Here is a 21,417-nt window from a genome sequence, read left to right on the forward strand (position 1 = left end):
AGACAGTTTTTAACATTTTTAATGTTATGAATCACTGAACCATATCTTTTTGGACCCGGGAAAGTGAGTGGAGATAATTTTATGCCCATGGGGACTTCTGGATCAGCAAGATCATCATTTTATCATCTTTAGCAGCATTCGTATGCTGAAAGCTGGCAGTGGGTTCTTGTGTGTACAGTAAATGACAAGATATATGGAAAACATTGAATAAAACAATAGTGTATATGGACAATTTACATAGGGGTGTCAAATGAGTGCGTTAATTGCAATTAATTAACAAGAGGCATATTTAGCGCGTTATGTTTTTTAATCGCTTAATCTATTTTTTAATCTCTAACTTCTTTCTGCTTGCAAGTTGCCTTTATTTAGAAATCTGTGGTTGTGCAGTGGGTTTCTTGTGCTTGAGTTGTGGGTGGAAAACAACGGTCAGTCCCACCTTGAAGTGGACGCTGATTGGCTGTTACTGTGTGTGGGCGTGGTCAGCTACGCTGGTACCTCCCATTGTAGCTGGACAAGTGAACATGTGAAAGTTGTCGGTGAAAAGAATGGGGAATTTACATTTCTAAAACGCAGCATTGATAAAGGTAGAGGGTTCTTTGTGGAAAGGAATTTGCTCACCACCGAAGCAGCTCAAGTTTAGCCACATAAACGCAGAGCACACGGTCGCGACTGCAGGATGGCGAATGTTCTTCCAAGTGGATGTAAATGGCTAGGACTGCATTTGTTCAAGTCTGTAAAAAAAAAAAAAATACTTTATAAAGCCAAAGGTGTTTTTGTTATATATCAATTTTTTTTATCCGCCACAATAATGTAATGAATTCAAAGGAAAACACCTCAAATTGAGGGCTTTTCTCAGCAAATCTGAACTGAGATTAAAAAAATGATTAATTAGATTAATTAATTACAAATCTTCATTAATTAATCACTCAATTTTTTTAATCTCTTGACAGCACTAAATTTGCATTTCCTACACATCCTTCCTTAGAGTTGGGATTCAAACTCTTGAGTCCACTTGCTGATTAAGGAATCCCTGGATCATCAAGCATTCACACATCTCTATGCAGCTCCTACAAGACATAATATATGCTTGACTAACGCACAGTCTCCGTGTTAAAGTGAACAGGTTTGCTGTGGCATGTCGTTTGCATGTGGTGAATGTAAGCCACTGTGCCCGACTTCCAGAACAGTTAGACGCTGCATAAAAGATGAAACTCAGCATAGTTGATTTTGCAAACAATAGGCCCTAGATTGAATTCCATTTGCCCTCATTTTATTTGTTTGTTTTTCACCCCCATCTCGACCGTTTCCTCAGCTCTGAAAATTGCAGTTGTTTGTGCACCGATCCTCTGTTATCTCATTAAGCCCTGCAAACACTCAAGCAGCCTGAAGCCTCCATTATTTTTATCTCTGATTAGGGATTCTATTAAAGTAAACAGGGTCTGGGGTGGGGTTTTAGTTTCATTATTTTCCCCCTCAATTAAAAATCCACTGTAACCACCTGTTTAAACTGTGGAAATATATACTGCTGAAAAATTCTCTCATCTAAACTTAATCGCTGGAAACTGAAAGCTATTCACATTTTCATCATAATTCATAAATTCGAGTGGTTGAGCTCATTTTCATGCAAAGCCCAGCTAAATTAAAGTCTACAATGCGTACCTGGAATCGTTAATTATTCATTTATACAGTACATCGAAGCGAGTGGGACCTGTCGCTTACCAATGTGACAATAACAACGAGCCAAAAAGCATCAAAGAAAACCGTTGTCATGAAGCATTGACAAAGAGCTGCAGTGGAAGAGAGCTGCAGGAGCTACAATGAAAGCAAATGTGACACAAAGAGTTTGTTACAGATGTTGCACTTAATGGGAGAAATTATGCAAAACAAAATTGGTTGGGAACTAAAAGATGTGCGCTTAATTCACAATGTGGTATGAAATGTCATAATGCAGCCCACATCTTCTTTGATTATAAACAGGTGTAAACAGATATGCAACAGTGACTGTTTTTTTAGTGCTATGAAGATGAAAAACGGTGATACTTTTTTTCCTTTTTGTACATGACATCGCAATTACACAGTACACACATACTGTACATACAGCATACACACACTGTCAAAAAATCTTTAAAAAATCTGTCAAGAAATGCTAAAAATCGAATTTGGACTAGTAGTTTCAACGTAAGAACCGTCACATTGTGTCTCATAGCTTTTGACAGAAGTTTTATTGTGTGAATTTAACAAATTGGGGGTAACAAAGGGCTATTTCCATTAAAAACTTAAGAGTGTACATGTTTATAGACTGAAAAAACCATTTTACTCTAGGTGGTGCAACTTTCATTCCCCTCCCAAAAAAATATAAATCTAGGTTTTAATCAAAACTTCTTTAACTAGCCTTTTCTAGAAGATTGGAAATTAAGACTGAAAATGCAGTCATTGCTTAAGGAAACTGGATTGTTTGAGTGAAGTAACAGGTGTCTTTCTGTTCATTAAATTGACTGGTAATATTTTCTGAGGCAAGACTTTGTTTTCAATTAGCTTTAGCAAATATTGTGGCTTTGACATTTTGCCAGCATGTTTGCCCTTTCCTCAGTTAACACACAGACACTGATCACATTGACTGGACAGGAAGTGTGAGCTAATTAGAAACAACAACCCCTTAAAACACACACTAAACACAGAGATGCATAAACACAAAGACCTCACAATACTTCTCTTTTCTTTCCCATACGACACAGCTGCTGCGGCTGTTTTCACTTGGTTGCCATGGTTCCTTCGCATCCTGTGGTTTTACTAATGAAGGAGAAGAAACAGTTAGGGTTTGTTCATTGACAGGGGTAGCCCTTCTGTTTAATTACGCTCAGGAATGCCCAAAAGGACTTTTTTTCCCCATTTAAATTGTGAGGCCAGCCTTGAATTAATTTCTTTAGCCTACCTGTTAGTGGTATTGGCAATTGAGTTTTTTTTAAGTCGGTTTACTTTTTGAAAGATGGTAAGTTGATTGTTTTTCTGAGTTGGTTTTCAAACATGAAACCTGCAAAGGTTAACCATCTAGAAACAACCACTCCGGAAAACTGATCTTCCCACTCCTGACAAGTGTAACCGGGCACACCCACATCTATTTGCTGTATTTCCACCATAAAACCCACTCCAAAAATAACAAAACAAACTCTTTCAAGTCAAAGCCAGTCGGTGTAGTGAACGGGTAAAGTGAGTGCAGCATCAGACACATTTGCGCACTTTGATCCTTCTGAAAGCTTTTGGCAGCAGACCAAAAGGTGGAAGGACTGTAGACATGCAGTCCTTCCAACCGTGCTCATCAATGTGGACAAACAACAGAAAAAGATGGTGGAATTACATTTTTTGCAAATGCATGTGCAGTATATGTTCACTCAGATCAGTATGGATAAATATTTATGTGAGATTTTACCATCTTGAGGGTTATCTGTTTACAAATGAACTTCAGAGCTCTTGTCCACATCTCAACCTCTCACCTCCTGCTGGCCTTCTTTCTCCGGCTTCTTTTATCCGGCTCCATCCTCCCTCCACCTCCTTTCCCCTTCTGAGTCATTGAGCGGCGAGCAGTGTAAATCTTTAATGAAATACACTGTGTTAAAAGTGTGAGCTGTATTAAGTAGGGGATTTCACGGTTTTGTCAGTTCCTGTTTTATTTTGAAACCTGTGTCTTTGTGTTTCGGTTATGTCTTGACTTCCCCTGTTCCCATCTACCCTGATCATCTGCACCTGTGTCTCGTTAACCCCTCTGTGTGTATCTGGTCTTGTCTTTCCCCTGCTCCCTGCTGGTCCGTACTGTTTTGTTCCTCCATGTTTCAGGTCTGGTTTTTTGGGGGATTTTGTAATGTTCATGTTTTGGTTTTGCAATCCTGCTAAGCAGCGCTTTTCTTTGATTTAAGTACAATAAATCACTATTTTTTGAACTCCTGCCTCCTTGCAGCTGAACTCCTTGCATCTGGGTCCTACTCGACCATTTCCTGACAGAACGGACCTGCCAGCATGGACCCAGTGGGAGAGTACATGACTCTTCTTGAGTTTTTCTGCCGGGAGGCAGAGAAGAACATGCCACGGGTTAAGGAGGAGGACTCGCCCTTCTGGGGAACACGCTTGGCTTTCGGTGAGCCTAAGAAGACGGCGGCGGCGGCAATCCCCTCTGGTCCTTGTTCCGGTGGTGGTCCCGGACTCACCTCCCCATGTTCCGGTCCCGGACGCACCTCCCCATGTTCCAGTGGTGGTCCCGGACGCACCTCCCCATGTTCTGTTGGTGGTCCCGGACGCACCCGTCCATGTTCCGGGGTGGTCCCGGACGCACCTTGGCCGGCACGAGGATCCTGTCTGACCCCAAGGCGGCCCCCTGGACTCTGGCCCGGTCTGCCCGGCCCCGAGGACAGCCCCCTGAACTGTCTCTCCGGTCGGCCCGGTCTCCCGGACGGCCCTCTGAACTTTCTCGCCGGTCTGCCCAGCCTAGTGCCCAGGCCCCCTGAGCACTGACTTTGTGTTGGCCTTGAACATATCCACTATTTACTGTCCCTTCTCATAAGTTAAACAGTTGCCGCTCTGACGGCCCGCCCGGTGCACACTCAGTCCAAATTTTACAAAACTAGGTAATTTACAAATCTTGTACAAACCTTACAAATCTTACTTATAGAGCTAAGATTCTTGTGATTCCACCAATATAAACTGTGGCAGGGTGGAGGAGCTGCAGCCACTCAGGCTGATTAGGGCACAGGTGGGCCCAATCAGCCTCTCCACTCTGCCAGCCTTCATAAGGCATGGCTGCCCAGCAGCAAGGTGCTCCTGGGAAGCTGCTGTGAAGGTGCTTGGGCACGTGTGAGTGTGTTTTGGAGTAAATAAAGGGTTCTACACAAAACTCCGTGTCCTCTCTATCCTGTCGGTCGGGCCCCCGTAGCACTCGCTGTGTTACAGTGGCACCCAACGTGGGGCCCGACAGGATGGAGGAGGGAGGCACGGAGCGGGCCCTGAAAGCGCTGGCCCACGCATTGGCGGACCTGGCAGCCGTGCTCCAGGGCCAGGGTGAGCAGCATCTCGCGGTGCTGGAAGCGCTGGTGGCACCGCAGCCGACAGGCCGGGAGGCAGAAGCTGTGGGCCGCCAAGCGGCGGCTCTCGAGGCTGCGGGACCCGCAGAGCGACCCACCCCTGCGCCACGCCGGAGGTTCGCCGCAGCAGCACGGGAGGGACTGGCGGCGCCGCAACTGACAGGCCGGGAGGCAGAAGCTGCGGGCCGCCAAACGACGGCTCCTGAGGCGGCGAGGCCAACGGAGCGACCCACCCCGGCACCAAGCCTGAGGTTCGCCGCGGCAGCGCTGGCGGCGCAGCAGCCCACAGGCCGGGAGGCAGAGGCTGCTGGCCGCCAGGCGACGGCTCCTGAGGTGGTGGCAGCTGCGGAGGAGGCGGCAGCGCCAGCGACGGTGGGACATGCGGAGACGGGGATGGACCAGCGGCCGGAGCGGTGCTGCGTCGTGGAGGAGGCGGTGGTCCTGGACGCACCACAGCTGCGGATGCCGTCTGGCCCGAGGCCACCATGGGCCCGGTCCCGGGAATGGCTTTCTCGGCGGTCGGCCCGACGCCGAGGGCGGCCCCCCGACCGGTCTCGTCATCCGTCCAAACCAGGAAGGCGCGGGGGCGCAGACGGTGATTCCGGGCTTCCTCTCCCGCTCCGAGGGGGGCGGGGGGGGAGTAGGCTCGGCCGGACAGACCCCAGCACGAGTTTGGCGTTGGGGGTGTGTGGCAGGGTGGAGGAGCTGCAGCCACTCAGGCTGATTAGGGCACAGGTGGGCCCAATCAGCCTCTCCACTCTGCCAGCCTTCATAAGGCATGGCTGCCCAGCAGCAAGGTGCTCCTGGGAAGCTGCTGTGAAGGTGCTTGGGCACGTGTGAGTGTGTTTTGGAGTAAATAAAGGATTCTACACAAAACTCTGTGTCCTCTCTATCCTGTCGGTCGGGCCCCCGTAGCACTCGCTGTGTTACATAAACCATTTCAGGTTATAATCATAGCAGCTGGTATATATCGACACGACAAACAAACAAAGAAAGATTTGCGCAGATGACGCAACTTACCCTTTGAGGCTTCCGGAACAGTCCAGGCAAAAATATTCCCACAAAAATCGTCTGGTTACGTTCAGAAAAGGTCCAGTAGATCCTATCCAGTAAAGTATTTAGTCCAAAATACATTTTTTTTTTTTTTTGTAAATTTTATTTATGAAATGCAAGTCAGAGGCAAACAATGTATACAAATGAACAGTGGTTTACTTTTTTCTTTTTTTTTAAACATAAAAGAACATCTCCCTCCCTCCCTCCCCCCTCCCAAACCCCATAGACCTATCGCACAACTAACATGTTACCTCAGGCACGACAGGGCAATGTAACATGCAAGAAAATAAGGAAAAATAAATACCAGAGGTCTAAACATAATATAAAAAAAAAAAAAAAAAAAAAAAAAAAAAGGTGCTTGTCAATCGTCGTGCAAAATGAGAGATGGTGGCTGCTTACTCCTCGGTCAACGTAGCAGAGTGGTTATATTGGGCTATTCTAAGGTGGCTGAATGGGCGACCACTGGTGGGCTGGCGTGAAGGGGCGAGTTCCACTTAAGCCGTGAGGTGAATCCTCAACCAGAAACTTCCCCAAAATACATTATTATACCTGTAAATATCCACAAACAGCCGCTCTTCATCTCGACCTTCGTCAGAGAAGCGCATGTTATTATTTGTTTACACGTCTGTAACTCCATCCTGCACATTTTCAGACGGGAGACCGCAATGGTAAAATGGAGCGTACGGCTATCCTTTGATTGACAGGTCATCCGGTAATACAAGAGCTTCCTATCCCCTCATAGCGAATGAGCGCCTGTGTTGGGGTGGGACGAGCACGTCTGGCAATTGTATAGCCAATAAAATGCTGAAACCAACGATGTAGGCCATGAGATTGTATGTTCAACGGTTCAAAAGTTTTGCCCATGGGACATTATTGGTATAATAAAAATCTTTGTAAGACATGGTCTTACAAAAACATGTGTTAAATACTAATTTTTTGTGGTATTGTTATCAAATTTGAAATTACACTAGATAAGGCTTCAGGCTGTGGTCTCAGTGTGTTTTGCAGCTAATAAGTAACAGATTCACTTATCTGCAGACATCTGATTACAAAACAAATTTCCGGCTGAAATAAAAACCTTCTATTTACTTCAAATGGTTGAAGAATAGCTTTCAATTTCTTTGGGTTTGCCTTGGATAGGCGTTTTGGGTGACTTTTACAGGAGTTGGAATGATGCATATACACTGCCTCCACCAAACAATGTTACCAGTAAACTAAAGCAAATGGGCAAGAGTCCCAGTAGAAAATGTAACCCAGTAATTTATGTAATTCACTTGCCAATTCACCAATTGATTTATCATATTCTGGTCAAAATACTGGAACAAGTGTGCAGCACCTTTAAGGGGGTATTCGAAGCTTAGGGATAGGGGTGCTTCCAGGAATTCTCAGCTCTGCATTGGCCCCTCCGGCGCAGCACAAGCAACAATAGACACAACTGCCATTACTGCACTTCTATCACCCAAAATGACTTGTCAGGACTAGCACTTCTCTCTCCATTAAAGCCATTCACCCTATCATCTCTCTCTGCTAAAAGGACAAAGCTCCCTACAAACATGTACCAGGATTGATATTTATTTCCAGCTTCCACCCAAACATACAATAAAACATATTGAAGTAGGACAACAGAACTTGCAAACGTTAACATGATATTTCTAAAACTAATTTAGCGGTAGATCAGCTCATTACAGGATGAACGACATTTCTGCCAGTGCATGAGCAGGTCTGACTCAGGGCTATGCAACTCTCAGCTGCCTGCTAACTTCTCAGCCTATTTTACATGTTAAAAGAGTTATGTATGTCCCAAACCAGGTGTTATGCTTTGACACCTGGGAGGAGCTGAACTTTCATGTCAGGGATGGTTACGAATAACAAGATGAAGCCGTCTAACTTGTCGCTTTTTAAACCAACTCCATGGCAGAAAGCAAGGAGGGCTTTGTCAAAAGAGGCAAAGAAAAGACAGAGTGATAGAGCAAGAGCCCGGACATGAATAAATATTGGGCCAACCTAGATTTTGTCACATTGACTAGAAGGGAAAAGAGCTGCTGGATGGATGGACACTTACATTAGCTGCTATTGGATTAGTTAGTCTTGTATATTTTTCTTATAGTATATATCATGCAGTTTTGAGACTGGTTGATATGAGACTGTGTTACAGTAATCGCTTTGATTACTGATTCTCAGTTGTATGTTTGTAAAAATATATTGCTGCTGGTTTCACGTTCACTTCCATTTGCTATTTGCTAAGGGAGTTGTTACAGAGGTGTGCCTGGGTCTGAAGGACCCAGGTTCAAGTCCCTGGGATAGCAACTGCGGTGAACCACTTTTGGCCCCGTAGCCTTAAAATTAAACACTCCCCGGGTCCCAAAAGGTTGGCAGCACACTGCTCCTAGTCCAACCAGTGATGGGTTGAAAAGCAAAGGACTAATTTCAGTGTTTTGTGAGATTTATACAGACAAATAAAGATTTTTTTTAAGTTTTATCGTGAGCTGCAACGGTTTCACCTCCAATTCCTAAACTACGTCTGGTTTTCAACTTGTTTGCAACAAGTTCAGATAATATTACGTCAGTGTTTTTCTATCATCTCTGAGTTGGTAGTTTTTCCCACAGTTGACTAGGATGTTCTATACAACTGTACCAGAAACGTGTGATTCTGTTTAATTTTTGTGTTATGAGGCTAGAAATGATAAAAAAAGTTTTTTTTTCTTTTCTTTTGATGCTTAGCAGGCACACCAGCCATCCTTTCCTTGGTTTGTTGGAAGGTGATACTACGCCATAATTTAGCTTTTTTCTTGTGGTTCTCTCACTTTTATTACTTTCCTGCTGTGGTTGCAGCTGAACTCCCTGTGTCTTATCGAGGAAGACCATCATAACTGCAGATTAAGCTGTCAGTTATTTGAGGATCACTATGCGAGTCCTGATGATGAATATTGTTTTGTCCTCTTTCATTTATTATTGCAGTGTTTTTTCAACTTCTATGACTCAGTTTATGTTCGACATGGACCAAAATTGGATGAAACTGTGAAGTTGAGAACTGTTACTTTTCTTCAGCTATGGTAGATTGCAGGTATCAGCTGCATTTGAAGCAGAAATATGTAAAATAGTAGTATCAGTAATCGGTCCAGAAATAGATGTGGTCAGTAATTACATTTTCACCGGTCTGAAAAAGGCAAGTTATTATAACAGCAGCATACCGACTGTTGTGAAAACTGCCATCTGATTTTCTGGCTGGTACAGACTGAATCCCACCTTGAATTATTGATATTGTCAATAATTTCTGGTGTTGCTGCAACCAAGCTTCTTCTGAGGGGAGGTTCAAGGTATGCTTGTGGTTACAGAAGTTATAAAAAATGTTTTGGTGTGTAGTCATTTATTTTATTTTTTCAGCTGCAGTGACATGCTGCTCTGCATCATGTCTGCTACCATCACATGACAACTGATGAACCACTGGCCGATGGCACAAACCCATACGTACATAAACCAAAGTAGTTGGAATCTGGTTTATGGGATCACTAATGTTATTAATGAAGCTGGGTTTCGACAGTTAAATACCTTCTTAAGTCTGACTAACCACTTTGACATCTTCCAGTCCAGTTTTCGTGCTCACTACAGCACTACGGATACTCCCATCAAGGTGTTCATGACAGCCACATAAATACAGACTGTGGGAGAACCAAAGTGCTGGTGAAATTGGACCTCAGTGCAGCATTTTACACCACTGACCATGTATATTACTAAAAGGACTGAAAAGTTGGGTTGGAGTTTCTGGCATGGTACTTGACTGGTTTGAGTCTTACTTGAAGGATAGGGACTAATTTGAGTCAACAGGTAACTTTACATAGGAATCAGCTAAAGTTATATGTGGTGTTCCCTACTGTGCTATCCTACTTAACATAAACATCCTTCCGCTAGCTTAGATAATAATAAACAACAAGACAAGTTACCATAACTACGCAGATGACACAACTTTACATAACAATGTAATCAGGTGACAATGAGCCCATAAAAAATGTTGAATAGATGCATTGAACAAATTTTCTTCAGCTGAACAAAAACAAAACTGAAGTAGTCTTTTTCGACCAAAAGAATTTAAGAGTTTCAGTTATTACAGCTACAAATAACTGATAGGGCACGAAATCTGGTTGTAATCATCGACTCAGACCTAGACCTTCAGAGACACATTAAAGCAATTACAAAGTCAGCCTTCTATCACCTGAAGAACATCTGCGGGATTTAAGGACTAATGTCTCAGCAGGATCTTGAGAAACTCATCCATGCATTTATCTTCAGCTGAATTGATTACTTTAAAGGAGCATGAGGCTCCTTTTAAGAAATGAGACTCTCTAGCGCCACCCTTCACCACGACGGCCGTTGGGGGTACTGCAGCCAACAGTGAAGCCGGCACGGGAGAACGGGGAGAACGTGCATGCAGCGTCATGTGACGTCACATCCGCAGGACAGCGCGGGAAATTCCGGGCACAATTGCAGCACATTTTGCAGCACACAGCCTGTTCAAGGCAACGGAGAGATACACTAGAGGGCTCATTCTTTTTGGTTTGGAACGCTTCATCTGACATTATTACTAGAAAACTTAAAACGTATACAAATTTTTTTCATATATCCTGCCTCAATCCTGCCTCATGCTCCTTTAACAGTGTCTTCACAGGTCTACCGAAAAGGTCAATCAGATATCTACGGCTGATCCAGAATGATGCTTTTCTAACTAGAACCAAGTGGACCACATCATTCTAGTTCCTAGGTCCTTAAACTGACTCTCTGTGTCTCAGAGACATAGACATGCATCAGGTCTGCTCTGTGTCCCCAAAATCAGAACCAAACATGTAGAAGCAGCATTCAGCTTTTATGCTCCACAGATCTGGAACAAACTTCCAGAAAAATGCAGGAATTCTGAAACCTTCAGTTCCTTTTTTTTAAATTCAAGACTACACTGTAACTCTAGCTTAATTCTGACTTTTCAGGGTGGAGATATGGATTGGGCACAAGTGTGCACAATCAGCTGGACCAGGCCCGCGCCACCTGTGTGCTGCTCCCCCGCAGACCACGCCCAATCCTCCACCCTGCCACAATGTGGATGTCATTGAACAGCTTAACAGAGATATTCTCACGACTGCGGTGAGCATGAAAATTAGACTGGAACATTTCAAAGTGGTTAGTCAGTTGAATGTATTCAACTACCGAAAAACAGGTTGTTTTCAATAACCCTACTAATGAAGGGAAGGTGACTGAGGTGGACTATACCATTTCATGCAAAATTGCAAGGACGAGAGGGACCTTAGCGAGACAAGTTTTCCACCCCAGACACTTGGTACTAAGGAAGATGGATTCCATAAAGGGGACCTATTAGGAAAAACACGTTTTCTCTTGCTTTAACATATATAAAGTGGTCTCCCCTCAGCCTGCCAACTCAGAGAAGGAGGAAAGCAACCAAATTCTGCAGTGTCTGTACAGCCGCCCCGGATGAGCCGTCCAGTGTCATGTGACTTCTACGAGCCGTTCAGATTCTGCTCCTGTCGTTACGTCACGACAGGAGCGATGCGTGAAACCACGCCCACAACTAACTCCGCCGGCCGGAGCTTCAGCCATTTTTTCGTAGCGATGTATCGCGTCAATCAGGCAGCCAATCAGCACAGTGACTCATTATCATAGCCCCGCCCACTCAGAATTCTGCATAGATAATGAGGTTAGAGACTGGGAAGATAAAGACATGGCTTGGAGACTGAATTTCTAATTTATTTAGCAAAAACAATCAAAAGCTTGTTTTTAAGACATTCAAGGCCTGTTTAAGCATATTTATAGGTACACTAAGGTCTCTCATTATAGCCAAGATGGTCATTTCCAGAGCCTGGTCCTGCTCAAGGTTTCTTCCCACCTAAAGGGGAGTTTTTCTTGCCACTGTTTGGCTTAAGGTTTTTCTCCCACTATGGGAGTTTTTACCTGCCATTGTTTATATAATAATTGCTCGGGGGTTTATGTTTATGTTTATGTTCATGTTCATGTTCTGGATCTCTGGAAAGCGTCTAGAGACAACATCTGTTGTATTAGACGCTATATAAATAAAATTGAATTGAATTGAATTGAATTAATGCACCCATTATGTCTAGAGGTGTGCAAGGTGTGACTGTGCAAACCTGTGGTGGCACCTTTTTGATCTGGGGTTGCTTCAGCTGGTCATGTCTTTGTTCAGTGACATTATGTCCAATGAAAATGAACTCACTCTCGAAACATACTGAATGACAAGGTTTTTCCATCAATTGATTCTTTTTTCTTGCCGTATTTCCACATACATATTCCAGATGATAATCCAATAATTCATTGCCTCTAATTGTGAAAGTGTCGTCCAAGGTGCATAAGATATCCAGCACAGAGCTCAGCTCCAATCAGCATCTTTGGAATGCACTGCAGATGACTTTACGCAGCGATTCAAAACTCACATCATCAATCACCACATTTTAAAGGCAACCCTACTAATTTATTTTTCATTTTTTATTGTCCTTAAATGAGGACAGTCACTAAAAAAACAACAAAAGAATGTTGATACAAATTAATTCTAGACAATAGTTGAAAAGAAAGGTCTCTGCCATCCCAACCCCCAGCCTTCCAGTATTGACATTCTGTGCACCATATAAATGCCAATGTCTGCTTTCTTTCTTTCTTGCAATTGGACCCTTTTAACAGGAGCAAGTATTATTTCATTGTTTTTTTTACAAAGTAAAATGAATAAAGAAAGAAATGTGTGCTCAAGGACACAAGTCAATAGATGACATTTCACTAATTTCATTCCTTCTTCCTACTGTCACCAGGTCCTTGCTGAAAGAAAAACATGTTTTCCATGATAATTAAAGACTAAAATATGTCACCATCCAACATTTAAAGGCAATATTGTCAGAGTTTAAGTCACAAACTTAAGACTGGGTATCTTATGGGGGTCGGTATTTACAGGAGCAAAATCCTTTTTGGATTATAGAGCAACAATGCCCCTAACTTGCTGTTTCCAATGTACAAGAATAAAGACATGTGATAATATTAAACATTTTGTCATAACTCCAAGATGCAGGGAAGCCTGCTTATGTTATCACAAATTCTGCCTCGCTGTCCTCCTACATTTGTTTCAAATTCCTCATCAAGCAATCAAAACATTCACCTTTAGAGTGCCTAGCTAAAAGTGTGTAGGAAACAGATGTGACAGTGAGGCTCCATCACTGGGACCGAGGTCACAATGGTGGTGAAAGAAGAAAAAACATCACTGGTCAAAGGGCATTAGCCTTTTATTGGTGTCCCTTCAAGCTCAAAGACTGGGCTGTCTTTGTCATTAAGCCAAAGATTCAGAGGGACTACCAAATATTTGCTCTGATTGCCACACTTAATAAATGAGATGATGGGAGCATACCCCAACTCAAGCAAGACTCTTTAACATCTAAACCACACTGCCTTTTTCAAAAATGTAATAAAAAGCTAACGTTACTGTGGTGCCACAAAAGGTACATTGAAACTGCCAAAGAACAAAAGGTCCCCTTTTGTTCTTTTGTGAATAATAGATTAATGGAACTACATAACAGAGTTTAGCATGTTTTCTTGAAAGGAGGTGACAAGTGAACACACCCTAAAACTATACACTAGAGAGAAACTAAACACTAATTAACCAATGTTTAAGAAGTCTGTCAAGTTTCTTACAATAATGATGCATTAACATAACCATGAACCGAACAGTCACCTGTTCTTCTGCACTGAGAAAATACAATACATTCGCTAGCTGTGACGATTCTAAAAGAGACAGTAGAAAATATTGAAATAATTGATAAGGTAATGAGAATGTCTGCATTTTCAGTGTTTAAGACCATATTTTGTATGTCAGAAAATGTGTTTATTTTATATTTTTAAGATAATTTTTACCAAAAATGGTGAAGAGACACTTGTAAAAGTCATTAATTAAAATAGCTATTTGTGACAGGATTATACCACAAAAAGGTAGTTGAATGTCACTCAGTTAATCAAAACAGCAACAAACAAACAACCAAACAAAAAAAACTTGAATGAAAGATGATGTCTTCAGGCCTGGACATTTAGCGGATGACACCACCCACGACTCTCTATGTCAAACCATTCAAAAGTTATGGCAGAAAGTAGGAACTATCAGATATCGACCAATCAGATGAAGGGGCGTGGCTAATTTCCACCAATTATGTTCAAGGACTCAAAACCGAGTGAGATGACACCACCCATGACCAGGGGCCTGTACTACGAAGCAAGTTCAACATATCCAGGATATCTTTTCCTTATCCAGATTCACTAAGCGGGACAATTGCAATCACGCTAAGCGGTCACACGACGGTGGTTATCAACTCGGTATATCAACCCAGGTTTCTCCAATCTGGATATGAGCGCGTGCACATAAAAGGGGCGGTGTTTTCAGCGCATGACCAATCGCAAGCATGGAGAAGTCCGCTGTCAGAGCCGCTTATTTCAGTAGCGAAGAGCAAACAATAATTTTACGGAAATATGATGAGTATAGGCATATAATACAGGCAAAAAGCAACACAGTTGCAGCTGCAAAATGCAGGAAAGACAGCTGGCAAAAGATCGCTGACTGTATAAATGCGTAAGTTCATAGGGATATAAACATATATTTGAATATTCTGGGAATCTTAATCTTAAACTGTAAACCATGATCAGCAATATTAAAATAATAAAAGGCTTGCAATATTTCAGTTGATTTGTAATGAATCCAGAATGTATGACATTTTTTTTGTTTTTGTGTTTGCATTACAGAAAATCACAATATTCTAATTTTCTGAGACAGTCCTGTATATATTGGTTCTATAACTATTGTTGTTGACCGATAACTTGTGCTGATGCTGTACCAAAGAATTGGGTTTTTTTATTTATTTTATTTTATTTTTTATTTTTTCAGGAGGGGGGTATTTAGTATTTTAAAGTGACTTCTCAGAATGTTCGAGGGACGAAATTGAAAATCCCTTTTTTGCTATCCCCTTACAAATGCATCTTCTTTTTCATTTCTTCTTGATTTATTTATTTAATTGGTATTAGTTTTGGATTGACTGTACATCGGATTTTGGGTGATGATTTGTTTTATTTATTCATTGATTGATTTATTTTTTATTTTCTCCTCCACCTCTTTTTTCTTTTTTTCCTTTTTTTTTGGATCGTTCATACAGGTACTCATCAGGGAAAGCAAAGGGGTTTTGGTGGTCCCTGAATACGCGTTCTCTTCGGAGGGATCCTCTCACGATCCGCGCACCAAACTCCACTGGATTCTCTTCGAAAGGGCATGTCATTTTCCAAGAGAGCTGATTGGTCAGTGGGCGGTGCTTTTACACCCGGCGATCTGTATCTCGAACATAACCTGCTCCGGAGCAGGTTAGCTGTTCAGCATAAGTTACCATGGCGATGTGCCCCGCTAAGAAGTGAACCACCGTCGTAGTCCTGAAAACCCAGGGTTAAACCTGAAGTTACCTCGCTAACCCCAAATCCCGCTTCGTAGTACAGGCCCCAGAGCCGCCTTAACCTAATGATAGGCCCTGGGGCTAACAGGTTTTGTAGGCCCCCCAGCCCCTCGACTTACATAGTCTTATTATAAAAAAAATCATATTTTGATTAACGTATCACTGAGCCCACTTGAGTATAAACACAAAATACACTTTTTATAACAACCACACACAGCAAACCAAGATGTGTGAAAGTTTACATATAATATAATTAACACACAGTAAAGCTTAATTTTTGGGATCACTTCCACTTTTTATCAGAACTGTAAAATACAGACTGCTGCTGAACTGACAGCTGGACTGGACAGAGAAATAATGTTGAACTAAACCTGCACAGTAAGGTCTGTGATGCAAATAAAGTTCCATGTTCAGGTTTAACCATAGACTGTAAAGAAACATAACATATATATAACAACATATATATTAACATATAACAGCCCCCCCCCCCCCCCCCCTCTGGCCTCGGCGGGCCTTGTGAACCAATCACATGCACCTGCACAGACACACACGCACACTCCATTTCAGCACAATGGATAGCAACATGGCTTAATGCCAGCCAGGTATAGATTAAACATTATGGAAGATTTTGAGTATAATGACAAACATCTAAGCAAATACGGTATGCATTTCACTGCACAACCACAACAATTTAAAACCTGCACCAGCTAGCAATTAATACAGAATTTTCCTACCTTTTTAGAAGTGCTTTCGCCTCGTCTTTGAAGAAAAGGCCTTGATAATGTCCTTAAAATACAAATCACGCAGGATGTCATGCTCAATCAGTGAGATGACTGACTCGAGTCTATTTTTCACCAAGCCCAGTTTGGAGAAGTTACTGAGTTTGCGTTTGAAATGAGAAAAATCTTCTCTGCTGCTTATATTGGCGTTCCGATGCTGATATGTCAGCATCTTTATTTTGACGGGACTCCAGTCCCATTTTCACCCAGTAGGCGCGCACATTCACGTTAACGCTGTTTCCCCAGCGGCCCGGGTCCCGGGTCATCTGACTTGGGCCGTGCCTGTTCTGCAGACTGGTCCTTTCTCTGGGGTTCGTGTGACCCGGGGCCCCCCTCCTCCTCCCCTCCACTGCGGGCGGGAGACCGCTCCTCTCCCGCATCCATTGGTGTGGCTGGCGCCTTCTCCGTTTCCTCCGGTGCGGGTTGAGTTTCCCCCGCTTGGTCCATCACCAGCAACGGGTTTAAAAAATCCTGTTAGCTTCGGAATGCTTTTAAGCAACTCTTTTTCCCAAATCTCCTTTTCTACCGTCTTTTTTCTTTTCTGCGCTCCGCTCTCAAACTTCTTCCCCGACATTTTGCAACTGTCAATCAATCGTAGCGGGACGCACCCCAACACACTCTGATTGGTCACCCATGGCCTAAGGCCCGCCCACAGGCTGCGGGGCCCACGTGGGTCACTCGTAATTTGGATCAATCAGCAGCCCGTAACGTGTGTATAGAAAATAGGAAACCTGACAAGTTACAAAACAATATGACTTTTTCAGCTCATCATCACCCAAAATGATAGGCCCCTGAAGTTGGCGGGCCCCTGGGCTTCAGCCCAGGTAAGCCCGTGCATTAAGGCGGCCTTGCCCATGACTCTCTATGTCAAACCATAAAAAAGTTATAGCAGAAAATAGGGACTATCAAATATTGACCAATCAGAAGAGGGGGCAGGGCTATTTAAGGCCAATGAAGGTCAAGTACTCAATACCGAGTCCGATGACACCACCCACATGTCTTTATCACAACCCGTTCAAAAGTTATGACAGAGAATAGGGACTATCAAATATCGACCAATCAGAAGAAGGGGCGGGGCTAATTAATGCCAATGTAGGTCAAGTACTCAAAAACGAGTCTGATGACACCACCCATGACTCTATATGTCAAACCATTCAAAAGTTATGGCAGAAAGTAGGAACTATCAAATATGGTCTAATCAGATGAAGGGGGGCTTTTTGGCGTCTATTGTCGCCACGGTAACTCTTTTGACTGAGAAAAGTAATGCCCATCGTCGCAGGATCGAGACGCACATTTTGATGTATAACACACGGTTCGGGCAAAGAAACGGCCGAAGAAATCGCATAAATTGCGCCAAAATTACACGATTAATTGAAAATGGCCGACTTCCTATTCGGTTTCGGCCATGGCGCCAAGAGACTTTTCTTTAAGTTATGACATGATACAGGTGTGTACTGATTTTCGTGCATGAACGTCAAACCGTATTGTGGGGCTTGAGGCACAAAGTTTTCTAGGGGGCGCTGTTGAGCCATTAGGCCACGCCCATTAATGCAAACCACTCAATATAAAATTTTTCACCAGGCCTGGCTTGTGTGCAAAATTTGGTGACTTTTGCGGCACGTTTAGGGGGCAAAAAGGCCCTCCTTTCGTCGGAGAAATAAAAAAAATAAAAAAAAAACAGGAAAAAAAAAATCCTACAGATACAATAGGGCCTTCGCAGTGCTCGGGCCCTAATAAAGGTAAAAAATACTTCACATTAAATCCAGTTGGCTCCATCTGAGGGCAGTTTCAACATGATTATTCTCTGCCATAGAACGTCTTCTGGTCCACACATTCCACATCTGTTGATTGTGTTGAGCTCAGCTTTGTTTTTTTTTGGCTTTTTTTAACATTTGGCCATGTGGCTTAATTCCTTCAGATTTATGTTGGGGTTTTTAAAGTTTTTTGTGGCTCTGGGTAGAAAAGAAACTCGGGAGGGGTGAAGACATGCAGTTAGCGACAGGCCCGGGACTCAAACCTGCACCGCCTGCCCGAGGGCGATATCCTCTGAGTATGGTGTGTCCACTCAACCAACTTTCCGGAGCCCAGGTTCATGTTGTTTTTTAAGCATAATGTTGTTCCCCTTGGACTTCATTTAAACGCCTGAAAATGCCAACTTATTTAATTAAAGATGCAAAACAAAAGCCGATTTCAAGGCAAAAAAAAATACTCAGGGGGGAGAACGGTGAGCAACACAGAAAAATAACATGAGGAGCCAAATACATCTGAAAATGCCCTCGAGGACCGATGAGAAGCAGGTGGGACAAATAAGACAGAAGACACTAGATGCACACAAGGGACATTTATTTTCAAAGTTTAAAAAGAAAGAAGCCAACGCTTCAACTCCATTTTCTCAAAATCTTTTGTTTGAGGTTTTTCAAAAGAACTTTTAGAACCTGGGATGACAATGATTGAAGACATTTCAGCAAATGAAAACCATTTAGAGTTTTACATACTACTTTGTCTGTCTTTTCCTTTAATCATCTCCATGTGTGTGCATTACAGCAGTCAATACTTGGCACAATCAATACATCAATCAGGAAAACAGTAGAAGATATTGCCAGGTGGCTGCAGAGAGTAAACACATTTCAACAACCTTAAATACAGTATATGTGTTGACAGAGCTGTGTATTATGAACTCAAATTAATTTTAAATAAGCATCTTGTCTCTGATATCTGCTGGAATTGAGTTTGCATCCCAGCTCCCATCAAAAACCAATTGTATGACTTTTATATTACAGAGACAAAAAACAAGTCAATAGTTCCCTCTGAGCATGAAAACATGGTGGCGGTTCAGCTTTTAGGGCAGCTTTTAGCACTTCCTGTTGTGACTATGATCTGTCCTTCACTTGAGGTCAGAGGAATTTCCATTGAAGATAGACGTTATCGTTAGAAATATGACTTCTCAAATATTGGGAGGGGGGGTAGTTGAGTTAAAGGCACAGTTTAGACCAAAGAGGCTGATATGAATAACACAAATATATATTCTATAATTAATATAGCTAATAAATCAATAGATTATACTAAAATGCATCCCAATAAAAATTCAGGCTGCAGTAATCCGGAGCAACATCTGTGCACTCTCTGACCCTCTAATTGGTTCACTCAATATTCTTTGGTAGAAGGACTGAAGCAGCCGACACCTGTTACCCCCGAGGGGGAAATATATCAGTTAGGCACCACTAGGCCGTGCAAAGCACTAAACCTTTTCAAATATTGAGTTAGTCACATTTTTCAAGGTGATATCAATGATCCTTATATGTGACTGGGCATTTGTTTGGAGGGAAAAGTTGAAAAGAATGTTGTGACAAATTTGACCATATGAGAGGATGACAGGAGGGAGTACATATCTGCTTCAACCTCAATTCATCAAATTTTCAAAAACAAGAGTAGAAAATATGTGAAACTGGAGTTTCAGTGTCATTATGTATCTAAAGTATACTCTTTACAGACTGAGCACAAAAAAGCTTTGCAAAGATCTTTGCATCACTACAATTCTGACTCACATTCCAGATACCTAAGTCTCAAAAACCCCTCTCTCCTATCACACTAAAGCAAACTGCAGGAGCTGGTCATGCTGTGATTGACAGATCATCCAAAGGCAGCATAAAGCCTCTCTTTTACCCTCAAACTGAGCTGTCAGTCAGATGGGAACAGGGCAGCGCTGCAATATGAGGGTCAAAAATAGCCTATCCAACCTTTAGGTATGTCAGGGGACACTGAACATAATGTTTCTGGAAGAAATGAAGCCAGTTTCACTGGCACACTTGGCATGAATCCAACAGACTTGTTGCTTCACAGGTGCCAAGTTTGAATGCTTTCTATCATCACGCTTGGGCCGAGAGTCTATTTCTCTTTATGCTCCACATTGTAGAACTAATGGGCAGTAACGCCATTTCATTTTAATCAGGAATCTCCACAATATGTGAGCAGCATTTTACGTAACAATAAATGGTTTTGTACTTTGATTTGAATGTCCTCACTGAAATGAAAAGGGTTGGATCATAAATTAATTGTAGCTTCCAGAGCTGTTTTCTGTTGTGGAGGTTCGTGGTTTCTGCTCAGCTGTAGGGTCAGATGTTTGCCAGTGGTTCAGGGTTACAGCTTGCAGAAACTAACTTTATCAAAGCTGCAGGAGATGTTTGATTAGTTTCTCACTGGATGTATGCAGCTGTGTGCTGAGACACAGACAGGAATAACCCGTGTACTTGTAAAAAATGTGTGTTGCCATATTGTAAGAGAGAGATATTAAACTAGCACTTGCTGTGGTACTGTTTGGATTGTTGTTAAAGACAACTCACCTTAGCTGGAAACTGCTGGAACGCTGCTTCATCTGCACATATTTTCTATTTGCCTAGCAATATTTATCTTCCAATTATTAAAGTGACCAAGGACTAAAATCCAAAACAGTTTAGTCAGTAATTAAAATAGTTTTCACCAAGGTACTCCAACTCTGATTAACACTCCCTCCCTGGTTGTTTGTGCTATGAAATATTTTGTTAAAATTAAATTTTAAGCTTTTTCTTAATCCAGTCAAAAAGCATTTAAAGTAAGCTTATCTGAAATCTGAAGAGAGAATCCAGGCGGCGTACCCAGCCAAGCAGAAGGGCAGCACAGTTTAAACCTAAATCCTCCAGTTCGCACAAGATTCAGTCATTCTTGCAGAGGAAAAAGTCTGTTATGTCATATGAAGATCCTGGAGGCAAGTTTAATGACATATATCGACCACTATCTTTTTTCCCTTGTAGACTGAAAACAAATATTTTATTATTTTAGTCCTACTTTTTTTTAATCTGAATGTTGCAGCATATATATATATATATATATATATATATATATATATATATATATATATATATATATATATATATATATATATATATATATATATATATATATATATTTTTTTTTTTTTATTATTATTATTTATTTATTTTTTTAATTAATGATTTCTTTTTTGTATGTTTTTAAAAGATTGTTTTTAAAATTTGTATTTTA

The sequence above is a fragment of the Cololabis saira genome, chromosome 17, assembly GCF_033807715.1.
Source record: "Cololabis saira isolate AMF1-May2022 chromosome 17, fColSai1.1, whole genome shotgun sequence".
NCBI classification, from domain to species: domain Eukaryota; kingdom Metazoa; phylum Chordata; class Actinopteri; order Beloniformes; family Belonidae; genus Cololabis; species Cololabis saira.